The sequence below is a fragment of the Oryctolagus cuniculus genome, chromosome 8 (assembly GCF_051225735.1).
Source record: "Oryctolagus cuniculus isolate XC-2025 breed Fujian yellow rabbit chromosome 8, ASM5122573v1, whole genome shotgun sequence".
In the NCBI taxonomy this organism is placed as follows: Eukaryota; Metazoa; Chordata; class Mammalia; order Lagomorpha; family Leporidae; genus Oryctolagus; species Oryctolagus cuniculus.
In genome coordinates, this window is record NC_142874.1 from 65,754,969 (window position 1) to 65,775,169 (window position 20,201).

General features: G+C 46.7%; 1 long non-coding RNA gene across 1 annotated transcript; it reads right to left on the reverse strand.

Moving 5' to 3' along the window:
- Positions 1–6,930: 6,930 nt before the first annotated feature.
- On the reverse strand, positions 6,931–12,466 carry LOC103350847 (uncharacterized). Its single transcript, XR_518707.5, has 3 exons — positions 12,224–12,466; positions 10,296–10,532; positions 6,931–9,201 (listed from the first exon to the last, which is right to left on the reverse strand). It is a non-coding gene; the product is annotated as an uncharacterized LOC103350847 (long non-coding RNA).
- Between the last annotated feature and the right edge of the window lie 7,735 nt (positions 12,467–20,201).

The window sequence follows — 20,201 nt, forward strand, 5'->3', positions numbered from 1 at the left end:
GAAAAGGAATCTATATGTTGAAGACACATTTGCATTCCCATGTTTATTGCAGCACTATTCACAATAGCCAAGATACAGAATCAGTCTAAGTGTCCGGCAATGGATGAACAGGCAAAGAAGATATGGTATGCATGAGGATACCTCACAAGGCTCATAGAAAAATGGAATTAACGCCGGCGCCACAGCTCAATAGGCTAATCCTCCACCTAGCGGCGCCGGCACACCGGGTTCTAGTCCCGGTTGGGGCGCTGGATTCTGTCCTGGTTGCTCCTCTTCCAGGCCAGCTCTCTGCTGTGGCCTGGGAAGGCAGTGGAGGATGGCCCAAGTCCTTGGGCCCTGCACCCCATGGGAGACCAGGAGAAACACCTGGCTCCTGCCTTTGAATCAGCGCGGTGCGCTGGCCACAGCGCGCCAGCTGTGGTGGCCATTGGAGGGTGAACCAACGGCAAAAGGAAGACCTTTCTCTCTGTCTCTCTCTCTCACTGTCCACTCTGCCTGTCAAAAAAAAAAAAAGAAAAAAGAAAGAAAAAAAGGAAGGAAGGAAGGAAGGAAGGAAGGAAGGAAGGAAGGAAGGAAGGAAGAAAGGAAGGAAGGAAGGGAGAAAGATGGAATTAAAAGAAAATCTTACTTTGCTGCAAATGAATTTGAAATCCACACATAGCTTTTTCTCATAATACTGTTTCCATGAATGTTTTGAATACCCCCTCCTATGCATGAATTTCAAAATGTTTTTAACCAAAAGAACTTGTCTTTAATACCACTTTCTAAGAAAATTTCAAAGCTGCCTGATATACACAGTGGAATACTATTCAGCCTTTAAAAACAGGGAAACAGATTCTGTTACTTACGACATAGATGAATGCGGAGGACATTATGGTAGGTGAAATAAGCCAGACACCAAAGGGCAGATACCAAGTGATCTCACTTTTATGTGAGATCTAAACTAGTTGAATGAGCAGAAGTGGAGTAGAATGGTGGCTACCAAAGCCTGAGAGGGTGAGAGGGAGGATGTTGGTTAAATGGTACACAGTGTCAACCAGACAGGAGAAGGAAGTTCCGGAGGTGCGTTGTACAGCGTGGTGACTACAGTCAACAGCAACATATTGTGTTCTCAGAAACTGCTAAGAGAGCAGGTTTTAAATGTTCATATCACTAAAAGAAAATTGTATTGGTGAAAGATATGCTACTTAGCTTGAATTATTCACTCCATAATGGATATATTTATCAAAGCATCACATTGTGCCTCACAAATAAACACAATTATTCTTTGTTGCTTAAATATTTTTAAAGCAACAAATTAATTATTTTCTTCAGAAATCTGCAATTTGAGCAGGGTTCAGTGGGAACCTGCTGTCCCTGAGCCTGTGGCACTAGCTGTCGACTGGGGTGACCCCACTGGGCTAGAGGATCTGGCCCTAAGGCAGCTCGCTCACAGGGCTGGCAGGTTGCTCAGTCAGCTGGGAGCTCAGCCAGGGCTGCCCTATCTTTATCTACAGCCAGTCCCCAGATTTACTGAAGATGAGCTGGGCAAATGAGAATTACTTGAAGCTTCTTCAAGCATGTGTCTTACTCTCAGCTGAAAAATGACCCTACAGAGAACATGGAGAAAGATGCCTCTGACGGCGTCCATTTCCTTTACAACAATTCCAGGAAGTGAGAACACATTTGTTATTTTGGCCTTTGTAAATGCCAGGAGGGTCCCTGAACTTCACAATGCAAGACCTCTGAGTTCTATGGACAGCCCTTAGCCACAGCTCCCCCTTGGAATGTCTCCTTTGTAGGTGCTTTAAATCGCTGCAAGAAGATGGGGGAGAGGGTGGGAGGAAACCCCTGAATTCTTGAGTTTTTGACCAAGCATTGACAAACAGCAGACACCAGTGTGTCCCTGATCTTCATGATGCAAAAATGGTTTTGCTGATGGGTTTATTAGAAAGTTGTCAATGCACTTCAACAAGTTTCCCCTTTGGTGCTCAGTTAGTTTTCGCCGATCAGGGAGAACATATGGTATTTGTCCCTTTGGGACTGGCTTAATTCACTCAGCATGATGTTTTCCAAATTCCTCCATCTTGTTGCAAATGACTGGTTTTTTTTTGACTGCTGTATAGTATTCTATAGAGTACATGTCCCATAATTTCTTTATCCAGTCTACTGTTGATGGGCATTTGGGTTGGTTCCAGGTCTTAGCTATTGTGAATTGAGCTGCAATAAACATTAATGTGCAGACAGCTTTTGTGTTTGCCAATTTCATTTCCTTTGGGTAAATTCCAAGGAGTGGGATGGCTGGGTTGAATGGTAGGGTTATATTCAAGTTTCTGAGGAATCTCCAGACTGACTTCCATAGTGGCTTAACCAGTTTGCATTCCCACCAACAGTGGGTTAGTGTCCCTTTTTCCCCACATCCTCTCCAGCATCTGTTGTTGGTAGATTTCTGTATGTGAGCCATTCTAACTGGGGTGAGGTGGAACCTCATTGTGGTTTTGATTTGCATTTCCCTGATGGCTAGTGATCTTGAACATTTTTTCATGTGTCTGTTGGCCATTTGGATTTCCTCTTTTGAAAAATGTCTATTGAGGTCCTTGGCCCATCTCTTAAGTGGGTTGTTGGTTTTGATCTTGTGGAGTTTCTTGATTTCTTTGTAGATTCTGGTTATCAACCCTTTATCAGTTGCATAGTTTGCAAATATATTTTCCCATTCTGTTGGTTGTCTCTTCACTTTCCTGACTGTTTCTTTTGCAGTACAGAAACTTCTCAATTTGATGCAATCCCAAATGCTAATTTTGGCTTTGACTGCCTGTGCTTCTGGGGTGTTTTCCAAGAAGTCATTGCCGGTACCTATATCTTGCAGGGTTTTTCCAAAGCTCTCTAATAATTTGATGGTGTCAGGTCGTAGATTTAAGTCTTTAATCCATGTTGAGTGAATTTTTGTGTAAGGTGAAAGGTAGGGGTCTTGCTTCATGATTCTGCACGTGGAAATCCAATTTTCCCAGCACCATTTATTGAATAGACTGTCCTTACTTCAGGGATTGGTTTGGATCCTTGATCAAATATGAGTTGGCTGTAGATGTTGGATTGATTGTTGAAGTGAAATGGACACTATGAGAAACAGTGACTTGATCAGCTCTTGTCCTGACGGTTGATGTACAATGTAATACTTTATCCATTTTAGTATTTTTTTTGTTCTAGTACCATTGGTTGAACTCTGTAATTAACACACAATTATTCTTAGGTGTCTAATTTTTAACTGAAAAGTGATCCCTGTTAGGAATTTGGAAAACATTATGTTGAGTGAAATAAGCCAATCCCAAAGGGACAAATACCACTTGTTCTCCTTGATAGGTGACAACTAACTGAGCCCTCACCCTGACTGTTGATGAGCAGCTTAATATGTTATTCCTCTTAGTATTTTTTTGTTTGTTCTACTTAATACTTTTGGTTGAATACTGTAATCAATACACAATTCTTAAGTGCTGAAACTTAACTGAAAAGTGATCGCTGTTAAATATAAGAGTGGGAATAAGAGAGGGAAGAGATGTGCAATTCGGGACATGCTCAAGCTGACTTACCTCAAACGGTAGAGTTAGAAACATACCAGGGGATTCGAATTCAATCCCATCGAGGTGGCATGAACCAATGCCATCTCACTAGTCCCAGTGATCAATTTCTGTTCACAATTGATTGTAATGATAGGACTAAGAACCAAAGGGATCACATAAACAAAAATAGTGTCTGCAAATACTAGCTGATAGAATAAAAAAGCGAGAGAATGATCCAACATGGGAAGTGAGATACACAGCAGACCCATAGAATGGCAGATGTCCTAAACAGCACTGTGGCCTCAGAATCAGCCCTTAAGGCATGCGGATCCGGCTGAAATGCCCATGAGAGTATTTCAGGCATGGAAAGCCAAGACACTCTGGGGGAAAAAAAACCTAAATGAAAGATCACGAGTGAGATCCCAGTGGAAAGAATGGGTCATCAAAGAAGGAGGTACCTTTCTCTGAAGGGAGGAAAGAACTTCCACTTTGCCCATGGCCTTGTCTAAATATGATCAGAGTCAGTGAACTCAGGGGGCTTCCGTAGCCTTGGCAGCTCATGACAAGAGTCTAGGGTGATTACTGACGCCATAAACAAGAGTGTCAATTTGTTAAGTCAACAACAGGAGTCACTGTGCACTTACTCCTCATGTAGGATCTTTGTCCTTAGTGTGCTATACATTGAGATTTAATGCTATAACTAGTACTCAAACAGTATTTTTCACTTTATGTTTCTGTGTGGGAGCAAACTGTTGAAATCTTTACTTAATGTATGCTAAACTGATCTTCTGTATATAAAGAGAAACGAAAATGAATCTTGATGTGAATGGAAGGGGAGAGGGAGTGGATAAAGGGAGGGTTGCGGGTTGGAGGGATGTTATGGGGGGGAAGCCATTGTAATCCATAAGCTGTACTTTGGAAATTTATATTCATTAAATAAAAGTTAAAAAAAAAAAAGAAAGTTGTCAATGCAGGTGGGCTAGGCAGATGTTCTCATCTGCACTCCAAGGCACTGACTGCCACAGAAGCCCCGAGTTCAGGGAGAGTTTTGAACACCAAGACCCAACTTCCAAAACACTCCGATGCTTCTGCTATGAGGTGGGGAGTGGGGGAGGGGAAAAGTCGGCATCCCAGTGCTGTGTCGCCCTCTACCTATGCCTGGAAAACACACAGGAATGAAGGACAGTGGCTCCCAGATGCTGAGGCTCATGTAGGTCACCCCACACGCTGCTGAGTGCACATCACTGGGACCATGGGGCTGCAGCAGAGGACCTGAAGAGAAACCAGTAAGAAAACAACAGGAGGATCACCGGAAGGCAAGTTTTGTCTTTACTTCCCCATTTCTGCCCACTTGAAATACAAAGGGTGTCTGAAAGGACCCAATGGAACTTGTCCATGGTTTGATCACGGCGCAGGATTTTGGCAGGGTGTAGCTTTGCCTGTGTTTTATTATTTGAGAACAGATTTAAACAAGCTGGCCTGTCTCTGCGGTGAAAGCTCTCAGGGCATCATCATCAACAAGAGGCATCATGGACCCATGTCATTGGCCAAGAGTTGGAGTGTTTCCCAAACACTCGCTGCATGGAAAGAAGCGAGCAGGCTCTCACCCTTCAGTCCTTGCCCTCCACTGGTCAGTAGTTCATGGGCACTTGGTGGGCAAACTATCCTTGGCCACCACCATAAGCAGGCTTGGTTCTTTTCCTCACTTGTTCATGCCCACCTCCCTCTCCTTGGTTTCTAGGAGATCCCTGGCTCCTGAGTTTCCCTGTCCTCCCATGGTGCCTCTCCTCCCTCAGCTCTGCACATCTTCTCAACACTGGCCACTTCTCTCTTCATTCCTCCTGCCTTCTACAACCTTTCCCTGTCTCTGATCTTCCCATTGCACCCTTCACACTGCTGCCAGTGTAATTTCTCCAAAATAGGAATTTAATCATGCCACTTCCTACTCTCAACCTTTTAATGGCCCCAATAGCCTTGCAGATAAATTCTTATGTCTTGGGACGGCACCAAAGGTCTGTCACCATCTCAGCCCAAACCCCACCTGTGTGCCCTTTGCCATCACCGTTGCCTTCTGGACAGCTTGCATATTTGCCATTGTCATCTCCTAGCTCTGTCTTGCAGTGCCTTGCTCCCCACCCCCTGCTGAACCCCTAACTCCTGTGAATCCTTCCAGAAGCCCCTGACACTCCTCAGGAAGATAACCCCAAGTCTCCAGGCTACATTAGGTGTCCTTTCCAAGTGTATCCACCTTCCACGTCAACACCCCTTGATATCGTCTCATCACCATACCGTCTTACCCACACCGCAGTCTCTAGCTCACCTTGAAAAGTACTCACCACAATCTGACTTCACACCTCCCATACTTGTCTGTGGACAGCCAGCATGTGACAGCTATGCGCAGCATGGGGATCCTGTTTCTGTCTGCATTGAGTGTGACCCCTGGGTGAACTAACTGGCTTAGCTGTTTAGACCTGTAGTTTTCAAGATTCTTGTGAGCTACAAAACCTCCCATTCAAATAAAATCTTCGTGCTAACAAATGCCATTTTAGCGCTGTCTTGCTCTGACTCCTGAGGATGCGGAAGACCCAAGCCTCCTTTGCCTCTCATTCCCATGTCCCCTGTGGATTCTGCAAACTCCTGAGCTTTGAAGACTCCTGAGTGACAGCATGTTCTACAGAAGCCTAAGTGACCAGCTCCTTGCCATCAGACAGATTTCACCACAGGCCCCTCAACATCTCAGACAGCAATGGAACTTAATGGCTATGTGGATAGACCCTGGCCCTGCAGGTTCATAGCCCCATTCCCTCATTCACTAGCTGAGGCTCCTTGAACAACTTACTTATCTCTGTGCCTGAGTTTTCTCATCTGTTAGATTGATTACAGCGGTTATCACTCCTTTGTTTGCTAAAAAGACTAGGAGTAGGCATTGGGTCTTGCAGTTAAGAAGCTTGTGTCCCACATCAGAGTACCTGGGTTCAATACCCAGCTCCAGCTCCTGACTCCAGCCTCCTGTTAATGCTGACCCTGGGAAGCAGCAGTGATGGCTCAAGTAGTGGGGTCCCTGCTGCCCACATGGGAGGCCTGGATTGAGTTCCCAGCTCCTGGCTCTGGCTATTGTGAGCATTTGGGTAGTGTATCAGTGGGTGGGAGTTCTTTGTCATTTATGTCTCTCTGTGTCTGTCTCTCTTTCTTTCTCTCTCCCCCTCTCTGCCTCACAAATAAATTAAAAATAAGGAAAAGGAGAACAGGAGGAAGATAGCAGTGAGTACATGTGTCCACAGTGGAGAGTTCTCAGAAGATTGCCTTGCTGACCCACGGAGATGTAGACAAATGTTCTCCATTATTGTCTTCCAGTAGCACACATTGTTTCCAAGGAACACCCGGGACAAAGTGTAAGTGACTCAGCACAGCCTTCTATTATCACAAAATGCACCCTATGATCAGTGGCCAACACTGTGCTCCTGGTGCAGGAGGTGCCTTTGCAAGCCATGTCTTAGAGTGAGAGTTCAGTGCTCTTCAAGGGGACATTGACTTCACCCAGTAGAGAGACTGGCTTCACAAAGGAGTTTACTTCCCAAGGTCTACTACAGATTTAGGTCAACTGAAAGATTATACACACTGCACAGCTTTTCAATAGACACAGACTGGGTTATTTGATTAGACTTGTAAATCTAAAGTTAATTGGGAGTTGAGCATCGCAATTCTAGGAAATAGGTTAGTGGGCATGCTTGTGTATTTCTGAATCTGCCCCCTGTTTATAACTACAAACATATGCCATTAATTTATGATTTTCCTTCTACAGGTTTCACCAGGATAAACACAAGTAAAGAGATTAGTCATTAAACCCAGAAGGAATGTGAAAGCAGGACGTAAAATTTAAAGAAAGTTATGCACTGATTTGAAAAAATGATGTAAGCAAAGGCGACAGAAATCTAAATCTTTGGGATAATGCATTTTTACAGGTTGCCTTTAATAAAACTCTCGATATCATGCTTTAATCTGTGATCCTCCAAGCTAAGCTAAGTAACTCCCAAGAGGAGTAGGAAAGAGGCCTTTCTAAGTAGTGTAAATAGGTTTTTCAACAACAACAAAATCCCCAATCTTTTCTTTCCTGAGTTTGTATTCTCTTTATTACTTTTTGCTCACCAAGCCTATAGGGAATGTATTGAGTATAGACACCGGCTCCACTTTCCTGACTAAAACCTGGGCTAGGAGGATTGGAGCTGTCGTTCTTAAGGCTCACTCCAAATTAGACCTTCAACTCCAATGCAGGAGATGCAGGAACAGCTTGATCCACATCTTCATCTTCATGCTCCTGACTGGAGTGCAAGGAACTGACGACATCCACAACCATTTATCCTTAATTCCAAAATCTAAAATGCCAAGCAACTAGGTTTTCCCTGAACTGGGAACAAAACCTCTTTGTGGCAAAACCTGATTGTTTTGACACAAGGCTCTGTATAGTCAGTGTTGATCCCAGCTAGGGTGACAATGCATAGGTTTATGGTAGAAATATAAACGTGTTGGTTTATGGGGTGCTGAGCCACACCTCACTGGAAATATTGTATAAGCAATATCTGCAATATATGCTATTTGGCCTGTTCAGCATCTGAAAAATTCTGAGCTCCCAAACCTTTCAGGTCCTGTGGGGTTACGTAAAGGGCAGTGGGCCTGTCCTAAGGGCTCGAAGGTGAGACGAGGTCTGAAAGGACAGGCCACCACGCTGGCTCTGCTGAATCTAGAAGACGGTGGTGCTCGGATGGATGGCGCTCCCAGGCGCTGCAGCAGCTGTCCATCTCTGCAGCAGGCAGCCAGTGCAACGAGTGACAGAGATCAGGCCCCAGCCCACTCCTTGACTGATTGCCCACCGTTGCCCACTGGTGCTGCCTGACGTCCAACCAAGCACAGAACAGAGGATGTCGCATCCCTGCACTCCCAGAATCCTTATCTCAGGCTGCTTTTTAGTGCTGTTGCCAGCATCTCGCTTCATTTTCCACTCTCTTTTACCTCTGCCAGCCTGTAGACAACTCCTCTCCTGTTCAGATTCCACACGCACCACCCCTCAGAGTTCACTGGTGGTGATGGGAAGTATAGGAAACCTGAAAAAAGCGAAACAGGTTTCCCCCGGATTACAATTTTATTTTTCATTCCGGATTCAGACTGTCTGGTTCCAAATTATGGCTCCCCCGTTTCCCAGCTGGGTGACTGTAGACAAATTACTTTTCATCTTCTTGGGACTCAGTTTCCTTATCCATTAAACAGGGATAATAGTACCAACCGCATACAGTTGTATGAGAAAATTAAATGAGCTAATATTGTGTGAACCCTTTACTGCAGTGCTTGGCACGCCGTGAGTGTTCCATAAATGTAAACTGTTATTACTCCTGCCACGTGTCTGCAATTCACTTCTAAGTGAGTTCCACACACTAATAATAGGAGGTTTTTCTTCTAGGATTCCTTGTTTCCAATTTCCTAAGGTAATTCCATCAGGACACTTGAGGGTCAGTAATTACAGAGGCGAAGGTGACAGTGACAACAAACAATAGATGCACGATCCATCTAGGTGTGAAGTCACATTGTGTTTCAGGATTTTGCCAGCTGTAACATCGTGGTGATGTGCACATTTCGCCGAGTCCTTTTTCCTCCTCTTGAGAATTTTTTTGGATACCTAAAAAATAAAACAAAAAGAGGGTAAGGAAACACTTGATGAATGCATTTTAAAATAAAACTACCAGGCAGTAATAAATCCTCAAGAAGGTCCTTCATATTGCATTCATGTTTTTGTTTTCAGATTACATATAAGCATTCACGTAAAGAACACTAATCATGTTGTGCAACCAATTATGTACGGAGGACAATTAATCTAGGGTTAAATGAACCCCAATGACTTAAACATTAAACTAGAAAAAAGATCTTCCCATGGGCCGGCGCTGTGGCGCAGCGGGTTAACGCCCTGGCCTGAAGCACCAGCATCCCATATGGATGCCAGTTCGAGACCCAGCTGCTCCACTTCCCATCCAGCTCTCTGCTGTGGCCTGGGATAGCAGTAGAAGATGGCCCAAATCCTTGGGCCCCTGCACCTTCGTGGGAGACCCAGAAGAAACTCCTGGCTCCTGGTTTCGGATTGGCGCAGTTCTAGCCGTTGAGGCCAGTTGGGGAGTGAACCATCAGGCCATCAGATGGAAGACCTCTCTCTCTCTCTCTCTCTCTCTCTCTCTGCCTCTTCTCTCTGTGTCACTCTGACTTTCAAGCAAAATAAATAAATCTTCAAAAAAAAGAAAAAAGATCTTTCCCATGATATCTCCTGCCCGGCCCCATAAAGTAGTTCCACTACTCAGGTCTACGTGACCCTTGACCTTCCCCAAGACATTCAGAGTAAAACCTGTCCAAACTGGTATCATGAGTCATCGCTGCCAGGGGCTCACCTCCTCCAGGTGCATTTGCAGTGTCCCCAACGCTGAGTCATGGTGTCCTATGGAGGGTGGGAACCCTATAAACTCATCCACCCCTCTCTCCCTCCTTCTCTGCTTTGGAATTAATGTCAGAACAGATACGACTCTCTCCCAAGGTCAGCTCTCACTAGAACAACCGTATCTGTCTCAGTCAAATTCACCTTCACCCAATTTTATTTATCAAAAAAGTGTGCACCAAAAAGAATGTCCAACTTAAGAAGGAAAAAAAAAAATCACAGCTAAATGTAGGTTTAAAGCTGAAGAGACTTGAGATTGAAAAACTGCCAGTTCTTACTGCTCACTTACTCACATGAGGGTTTACAGCTCCTGAAACCGTGCCAGGGCTTTGGAAATGAAAGCTTGCAGTTAGAAAACGATGGCTCATGACAGCCAGGATCAGTCATGTGATAGGCCAAGCGTTTTCCGTCATTGCTTCCCTCAGTCAGAGAGAGCTCCGCGACGGAGGTTAATCAGTCAGATAGCATCCGCAGCGGCTGGGGGCAGCACGAATTCATCATTTAATTGCCTTCTGATTCACTTTCAATGTCTTTTAAAAAGATATTAAAGAAAAATATTATTGAAAGGACATTTTTGGCTATTTAATAAAGATCCAATATACCCTTTGTGGACCAGGAAATAAATGAATCTCTAGCCCAACTCCGTTCAGTGTTTTCTTGGGTGACATTTACTTACATAGAAGAGAATGATGGAGTCTGCACTCCCAGCAGGAGAAACAGCACATCTAAAAGCACTCAGGAAAGAAAGCATGGGTAGAACTATAAATAGATGGGGTTTCTTCTTTGTTTCTCTCTCTCTCTCTCTCTCTCTTCCTCCCTCCCTCCCTCCCTTTCCCTCCCTTCCCTTCCCCTCTCTCTCTCCCCTCCCTCCCTCTCTCTCTCTCTCTGTATGTGGTTCAGCTAAAGAGCAGCTGTGTGATGGGGTGGTGCAGCAGTCCTGGAAACCCTTAGAGAGCCTTGAAGACCAAGATAAAGAACCTGGACTTGATATTTTAAGCATTGGGAACCACTGATGGTATCTGAGCAGAGAACTCAGCATGACTGGGGATTAGCATACACTGGTAGGTCCAGCTGCCCTGGTTATAATCCTAGCCCTGCCCCCTCATTAGCTGGCATGACCTTGGGCACATTATGTAGCTCTTGGGGGCCTCCCAAGCTGTAAAAGGGAAGTAAATAATACCATTTCCAGGGCTATTGCAAACATTAGAAACAATATGATGCCCAGCAACCCCAGGACTTGGCATAGAAAAGGCACCTATTTAATAGCATTAGCTGATACTGCTGCTCTGCTCTGGGAAGGAAGGTCAAAGGGGCAGAGACTGGAGGAACAAGACCGTGGAGGTCCAGGCAAGTGGCAGAGAAGGTCTGGACTGGACAGGATACGGACAGGAGGGTGGCAAAGAGAAAACAGATTAGAATACAAGAGATGCTATAAAGGAAGAGTCCAAGAGAGCAGAGGCTGAGAAAGGTGCACCTGCCCAGAGCCACCTGATGATGGCTACACATGAGCAGGGGAGGAGGAACCACAGAAATTGCAGACATCAGTGAAGTCAGAAAGACACACCTTTCTATGGGGACCCAAAGTCAGTCAGCGCTGAACACTGCTCCTGGATTCTGGAATGACTTCAGAAATAACACAAGCCTTTCCTGTATGCCGTGACCCTTTTGGGATCTTGATAAACAGGTCTTCCCCAAAGAGCAACTCTCAAAGCCACAGGGCCAGAAGACAGGGGCTGTGTCAAGACAGCCGTGGATGCTGGGCAACATCACCGCCACACTGCTCTCTGAGGCCCCTCTGGCCAGCACCCAGGTGACCGCTGGTGCTCTGCTTGGGCTCTGGCTGCCCTCCCCACGAGGCTGGCATCTGTGGATAACGGGCAGAGGCATGCCTGGCTCTTCAGAACAGCAGGGCAGCAACTAATAATTCATAGCCTCTGACATTTTCATTAGGTTCTGCCTTAGAAGTGTCCTCGGAAGCTGCCTTAATAATTTTGTACCACTCTGCTCAGAGAGGATTAATTTACTTATGCATAAGGCATCAGCCGCTGGTCCGGCCCGAGCTTCCATCCTCATCGGGGTTGGCTGCAGCTTTCAGCCGTGTCAGCTGCACGTAACTCACAAAGGAATCAACCTACAGATACTTTGCAGGCGTGCGTGCATTTGCCGGGACGCAGGGGGAACTTTATAGCGCGTGTAAATGGACTTTAATATTGCAGTATACCTTTTGGGATGGATGTCTAATTTGCGAGCACACGCAGAAGAGCTGATGAGCCACTCTGCTCCTTGCTAGAAGCCTCTGGTGGCGCCTGCAGGATTGCTGTCCCCCTCTCTGCCCACCTGCCCTTCCCGCAGGTGCGCTGCGGCCGGAGCTCACTCCGCGGCAGTGCTCCGAGCAAGACTGTAGGGGACTTCTGCTCCTTCAAACCTCTCCTCTTCTTCCCCTAAACTTGTTTTATTTGGACATCTGTGAAAAAACATGGAAGATGGTTTGACTTTATTTTATCACTCGTTTTAGGCCAAAATGTCAAGCTGACTTTCTGTGCAACCTGCCAGGCTCACCAGAGCAAAACCGAAAATATGGTTACTCCTAGGTGTCAAAACAGCTCTATGTCTCACAGATGGAAGTGGGTGGGGGAGGTGATGGCAACATGAGGCCAAAGGTGGTTTAGAAGGCAACTCTCCATAGCTGGGGAACTGTTCCTTCTGGATTTTTTTTTTTAAGATTTTCATTTATTTATTTGACAGGTAGAGTTACAGACAGTGAGAGAGAGAGAGAGAGAGACAGAGAGAAAGGTCTTCCTTCTGTTGGTTTACTCCCCAAATGGCTCCCCAGAGCTAAGCCGATCTGAAGCCAGGAGACAGGAGCCTCCTCCAGGTCTCCCATGCGGGTACAGAGGCCCAAGGACTTGGGCCATCTTCTACTGCTTTCCCAGGCCACAGCAGAGAGCTGGATTGGGGTGCCCATATGGATGCCAGCGCCGCAGGCAGAGGATTAACCAAATGAGCCACAGAGCCAGCCACACCCATGCACCATCTTAACTGCTCCCTCAAATGCCCACCCTGGCTATTGTTTTCTAAGAGCAATTGTATCCTACAATTATGAGACATAGAATACGTAACCTTTCTTGATAATTTTGTTCAAGGGAACTTCCTCTAGTGGGCAAAAAATTAGATAAATTCACCCAAATGGATCTTCTAGAAGTAGAGTAGAAATAATGTACAAATAAACATTTAGGGCCGGCACCCCGACTCACTAGGCTAATCCTCCACCTGCGGCGCCAGCACCCCGGGTTCTAGTCCCGGTTGGGGCGACAGATTCTGTCCCAGTTGCTCCTCTTCCAGTCCAGCTCTCTGCTGTGGCCCGGGAAGGTAGTGGAGGATGGCACAGGTGCTTGGGCCCTGCACCCACATGGGAGACCAGGAAGAAGCACCTGGCTCCTGGCTTCGGATTGGTGCATTGCCAGCCGTAGCGGCCATTTGGGGGGTGAACCAACAGAAGGAAGACCTTTCTCTCTGTCTCTCTCTCACACTGTCTAACTCTGCCTGTCAAAAAAATAATAATAAATTTAAAAAAATAAACATTTATATGCTATATTTCCACAATGGGAAAAGAAGGCCATCAAAGAAGCCAGCTCTTTCTTCCAGTACTTAAATTCTCAGCTCCTGTTTCTTGGCACTTCTCCATAGCAATCCAAGTCACTGAGGCATTAGTTTACATGTGATGTCCTTGAGGGGCTGGCGCTGTGGTGCAGTAGGTTAACGCTCCGGACTGAAGTTCCAGCACGATGCCAGTTCTAGTCCCAGCTGCTCCACTTTCAATCCAGCTCTCCGCTATGGCCTGGAAAAGCAGAAGACAGTCCAAGTGCTTGGGCCCCTGCACCCACATGGGAGACCCGAAAGAGGCTCCTGGCTCCTGACTTTTGATCAGCGCAGCTCTGGCCATTGCAGCCATTTGGGGAATGAACCAGAGGATGGAAGACCTCTCTCTCTCTGTCTGTACCTCTCTCTGTAACTCTGTCTTTCAAATAAATAAAGATAAATCTTAAAAAAAAAAGTGATGCCCTTGGATTCTTTGGCATTATTGAACTTCAAGAAAACATGCTTCTCCTGCCACAGTCAGCCTTGCAAATTTATAGTACTTCAAAAAGTTTCGGGAAAATGTCATTAAAGGATCAGTTTACTTTGGTGCAAAAAATTGTGAAATCCATGCATATAAGGGCTTATCAAATGATTCATGGAAAAGTGCATTATTTAAAAATTATGCATGGGGCAGGTGCCACGGCTCAATAGGCTAATCCTCCACCTGTGGCGCCGGCACACTGGGTTCTAGCCCTGGTCGGGGCGCCAGATTCTGTCCCGGTTGCTCCTCTTCCAGGCCAGCTCTCTGCTGTGGCCAGGGAGTGCAGTGGAGGATGGCCCAGGTCCTTGGGCCCTGCACCTGCATGGGAGACCAGGAGAAGCACCTGGCTCCTGCCTTCAGATCAGCATAGTGCACCGGCCACAGTGGCCATTGGAGGGTGAACCAACGGTAAAGGAAGACCTTTCTCTCCGTCTCTCTCTCTCACTGTCCACTCTGCCTGTCAAAAAAAAAAAAATGCATGGAATTCAAATACTTTTCATACCAAAATAAACTCATCTTTTAATCTGAATTCCCATGAATTTTTTAAAGTATCCTCTTAAACTATATATTCAATTCAATAGCAATGACCTCTGTATTATTTATTAACAGTGTATATTTATTACCTGTCATGGCCAGATACTCTTGTAAAGCTTACCTATGTGATTTCACTTATTTCTTGGAACTAGACTAGAAGGCAAGACCTCACAGTGTATCCATCTTACAGACAAAGCAAGGCAGGATGAGAAAGATTCACCTGCCCAAAGCCAGGCAGCCGATGAGCAGGCAGACCCAGAAGCTGGGGCAGGCCTCCTTGGCTGCACAATCTTGCCTGATTCACATCCTTGTGGGTGATTGGGATGCAGAGTGAGCCTGGACAGGTAAAGTACAGTGGCACTCTGATGTAGACTGAACTGTGTCCTCCCTAAAGTCTTATTTTGAAGCCTCAACCCTCAGTGGGATTCCATTTGCTGATAGAGCTTTTTTTTTTAACTTTTACTTAATGAATATAAATTTCCAAAGTACAGCTTATGGATTACAATGGCTTCCCCCACTCCGTAACTTCCCTCCCACCCACAACACTCCCCTCTCCTGCTCCCTCTCCTCTTCCATTCACATCAAGATTCATTTTCAATTCTCTTTATATACAGAAGATCAATTTAGCATACATTAAGTAAAGCTTTCAACAGTTTGCACCCACACAGAAACACAAAGTGAAAAATACTGCTTGAGTACTAGTTATAGCATTAAATCTCAATGTACAGCACATTAAGGACAGAGATCCTACATGAGGAGTAAGTGCACAGTGAGTCCTGTTGTTGACTTAACAAATTGAAACTCTTGTTTATGGCATCAGTAATCACCCTAGGCTCTTGTCATGAGTTGCCAAGGCTGTGGAAGCCTTTTGAGTTCACCGACTCTGATCATATTTAGACAAGGTCGCAATCAAAGTGGAAGTTCTCTCCTCCCTTCAGAGAAAGGTACCTCCTTCTTTGATGACGTGTTCTTTCCACTGGGATCTCACTCGCAAAGATCTTTCATTTAGGTTTTGTTTGGTTTTTGGTTTTTGGTTTTTTTTTGTTTTGTTTTGTTTTGTTTTGTTTTGTTTTGTTTTTGCCAGAGTGTCTTGGTTTTCCATGCCTGAAATACTCTCATGGGCTTTTCAGCCAGATCCAAATGCCTTAAGGGCTGATTCTGAGGCCAGGGTGCTATTTAGGACACCTGCCATTCTGTGAGTCTGCTGTGTATCCCACTTCCCATGTTGGATAGTTCTCTCCCTTTTTTATTTGATAGAGCATTTTAAATCAGTAATTATGGTTAAATGAGGTTATAGGATGGGGCCCTAAACTAGTAAGACTGGTGTCCTGACGAGAAGAGGAAGAGACACCAGGGGTGCACGTGCACAGAAAGAAGACCATGTGAGGACCAGCAAGAAGGTAGCCATCTGCAAGCCAAGGAGACTAGCCTCAGGAGACAGCAGACCTGCCAACCCCCTGGTTTGGACTTTCAGCCTCCAGAAATGCAAAAAAATAAACTTCTATTCTTTAAACCAACCACCCAGTCTGTGGAATTTTGTCATGGCAGCCCTTGCAGACTTAAAACACACACACACACACACACACACACACACACCCTCTTCAGTTATTTCCCGTATAACTTCTAGACCTGTCGCCTATGCTACTATCCTTGCTCCAGGCTGTCTTAGAGGGTTGAAAGCTGGAGTAGCAGGTCGCTAAGCCAGTGGGCTGTTCCATTCATTATCATGAAGACCTCTGTTTGCATGCTTAAATCTCAGAACAAGCTGAAAGTGACCTAAGGTAGTGTATTTCAAATACCCTGTGGCAAAGGACCAGTTCCCCCCATCCCTTTGTTGCCAGATACATGTCTGTGCATGTCTGGTAGACAACCCCAGTCACAAACAACTTCCCACAGCAGTTGCACAACACCTAGCTCAATAGCATTCCCTCACCAGAAGTTTGGATGTCTCTGTCATTCAGGGATGGGCTGGCAAACACTCAGCATGTGGTTCTAGGGAATGGGAGGAGTCCTGATTTGTAGCATTTGCCAATTTGCATGATAAAAATACTTCCTTTTATGATGAATTTCAAGCTACCAACATGAAGCTACTGAATCATACAAACAGGAAGAAATATCAGCAATTGGCTCTCCCCAGCCAATACCACCCACCTCTGGACAGCATTTATGGCAATGCACAAGGCTATAAAATTTCTAAATATTTACTGGCCATTTCTATACTTACCTCTGTGCAGAAGACAGATCACACTTTGCCTAACAGAGACCTAAATTCCTTAGGTTTAAGAGTCCTCAGAGAAATCCCCTAAAGTCTATTAGCTCACTATTTTATTGGGATGCATTCTGGATCCACAAGGCTCTAAGAAAACAGTTTCAGAAAGGGCCCACTTATAATTTCCAGTGAAAAACAGCCGAGTCTCAGCTCTCGTCTTGTCTCACTCTTACTTTCCTTCCATCTAGAAGTATTACAGCACTTCCTATATCTTGGCCTTTTACTTTTTCCCTTCTATCATTCTCCCTTTCCGAAAGGATCGCTCTTCTATTTCCACTCTCCAACCACTGGAAGAACTTTCCAGTGGTCCACTGTCTTCCTTCTACAACTTAGCTTTATTGTGGCCATGAGTCCTAGTCTTTGTTATAAGGAGCAATGAGAGGATAAACCCACTCAAGGAACTCAAGGGTGAAACCTGTGGGGAGCAATCCAGACTAGACTAAGTTACTCGAATTAAGACTTATTCTATGCATCTGCTCTCCCACAATATGGCGCTGGGAGAGAAGTAAACAGCTTCCGCACAGCTGCCTCCAGTTCAACCAATTAACTGTAGGACTTGCTCCTGATTGGAGAGCAGCGTACTCGGCGTGTGGGCAGCCGAGTTGGGATTGGCGGAGGAGGACTATAAAGGAGGAGAGAGACGGCATGCACCAGGAACATCTATGGGGAACATCTAGCTGAAGGAACACCCGTGCAGCCCCCGAGAAAGCCGGCCGGCGGTGTGCCACTCCCCTGCGGAAGTGGGGAATGTGGCCAGGGGGAACTGCCCTTCCACGGAGGTGGAAGGGATAGTAGCCAACCCGGGAAGAACCAGCAGCAAACCCGGGGAGGGCCGAGCAGACGAAAGAACAGCGCAGGGTCCTGTGTCGTTCCTCCACGAAGAGGGGGAGCGACATAATGGTGCCGTGACTCGGATATGAAGCCTAGGCAGGGCTTAGTGTTGCTCCTCCACGAAGAGGGGGAGCGACATAATGGTGCCGTGACTCGGATAGGAAACCTAGCTCGGATAAGAAACGTGACTCAGATAGGAAACCTAGGACGGATAGCAAACTTAGGAGGGAAGAAACGGGAAGAAACGGGAAGAACTGGGAAATTATCGGAGAGAGAGAATAGCAAACAGCCTAGGGAAAATACCGGAGAGAGAGACTAGCAAACAGCCTAGGGAAAAGCCGGACGAAAAAGGTGCCGGAAGAAGCTATTGAAAGCCTAGGCATAGACTCAGATACGGACTACGGGGGAAGCTGGGAGAAATCTCTAAGGTCGAAAGCGAAAGTGAAAGCTAGAACAAACAGACTCGGATGCGGACTATACCGGAGAGAGAGAGACTAGCAAACAGCCTAGGGAAAAGCCGGACAAAAGAGGTGCCGGAGGAAGCTGTTGAAAGCCTAGGCATAGATTCAGATACGGACTACGGGGGAAGCTGGGAGAAATCTCTAAGGTCAGAAGCGAAAGTGAAAGCTAGAACAAACAGACTCGGACGCGGACTGTGGGGAGAGGCCAGGAGAAATGAGGGAGGAATATTGTTGGAAGAAAACTTAGGGAAACATACCGGGTAGAGAAAAATGTTAGGGAAATTGAAGCCGTGGGGGGCAGGCCAAGGCGGACACGAAAGCCACTTTGGGATTCTCAAGTTAGCCCGGGAATAGGGGGCGAAAAGTTGAAACCAGAAGCTGAGACGTAAGCCAGATTGGGATCCGTCTGATTAGCCCGGGGAGCAAAGGACGGGAAGCCAAATCGTGGGGCGGAGACGTACGCTGGGTTGAATTCGCCAGGCTAGCCCGGGGAACTTAGATTGAATGCTAGTGGCGGACACGTAAGCTACGCTGTGTTACTCGCGGAAGCCGCCGCGTGCAGAGAGAGCACGGGGCGTGAATAGATAGGGAACGGGGCTGGCATAGGCCGTGGTTCAGACGCGAAAGGGTTAAGTGCGAGACCGCGGAGCGCGCGAAGCCAAGCCGTGCAAAGCCGAGCCGCGCAGATGAGGCGCGGGCTGAAGCTGCGCGGAGCCGTGAGGCTGCCGGCAGCACGAGGCGCCGGAAAGCTGCCGAGAAGCAGCCTCGGGGCGGGCGCAGCCGGGAAGCCGCGGGGATAAGAGAAACAGAAGTTTAGAAATGGAATGAGAGCGGGAAGCTGCAGGGATAAGAGAAATAGAAGTTTAGAAATAAAATGAGAGAAATAAGAATGCTGGGAGATAGAAGTAAAATGGGAGAAATAGGAATGCCCGGAGATAGAGAAATAGAAAGGCCTCCCATCAACATGGCAATTAGAAGGCTTGGATTCGGTCTGCCCGATTAGTGAGGCGATGAGCACCTGGGCGGCTAGCAGCTTATGCGCCGCAGGTCACCGAAGACAGGCACGAATTAACATCAGTAAGGCTTCCCCACAATACCGCAATTAGAAGGCTTGGATTCGGTCTGCCTGATTAAGGCGGTAAGCGCCAGCAAGCAGCTCGACCAGAGTATGAGCCGCAGGTCACCGAAGATAGGCACGAACCAACACTAATAAGTCTCCCCCACAATAAGGCAATGAGAAGGCTTGGATTTGGTTTGCCTGATAGGTCTTGTAAGTCCCCTGCAGGCAGAGCAGAGCATGCGCTGCAGGTCACCGAACACAGGCACGCATCAGCGCCTAAAAACCTCCTCACAATGGCGAAGAGAGGACCCGGATTCGGTTTTCCTGATTGATAGGACTTGTAAGAGCCTGTGGCAACTCTAGCAAGTAGAGCAGAGTGTGTGCCGCGGGACACCGAAGACAGGCACGTATCAACGCCAAAAATAAAAAGAAAGGGGGATCTGTGGGGAGCAATCCAGACTAGACTAAGTTACTCGAATTAAGACTTATTCTATGCATCTGCTCTCCCACAATATGGCGCTGGGAGAGAAGTAAACAGCTTCCGCACAGCTGCCTCCAGTTCAACCAATTAACTGTAGGACTTGCTCCTGATTGGAGAGCAGCGTACTCGGCGTGTGGGCAGCCGAGTTGGGATTGGCGGAGGAGGACTATAAAGGAGGAGAGAGACGGCATGCACCAGGAACATCTATGGGGAACATCTAGCTGAAGGAACACCCGTGCAGCCCCCGAGAAAGCCGGCCGGCGGTGTGCCGCTCCCCTGCGGAAGTGGGGAATGTGGCCAGGGGGAACTGCCCTTCCACGGAGGTGGAAGGGATAGTAGCCAACCCGGGAAGAACCAGCAGCAAACCCGGGGAGGGCCGAGCAGACGAAAGAACAGCGCAGGGTCCTGTGTCGTTCCTCCACGAAGAGGGGGAGCGACAGAAA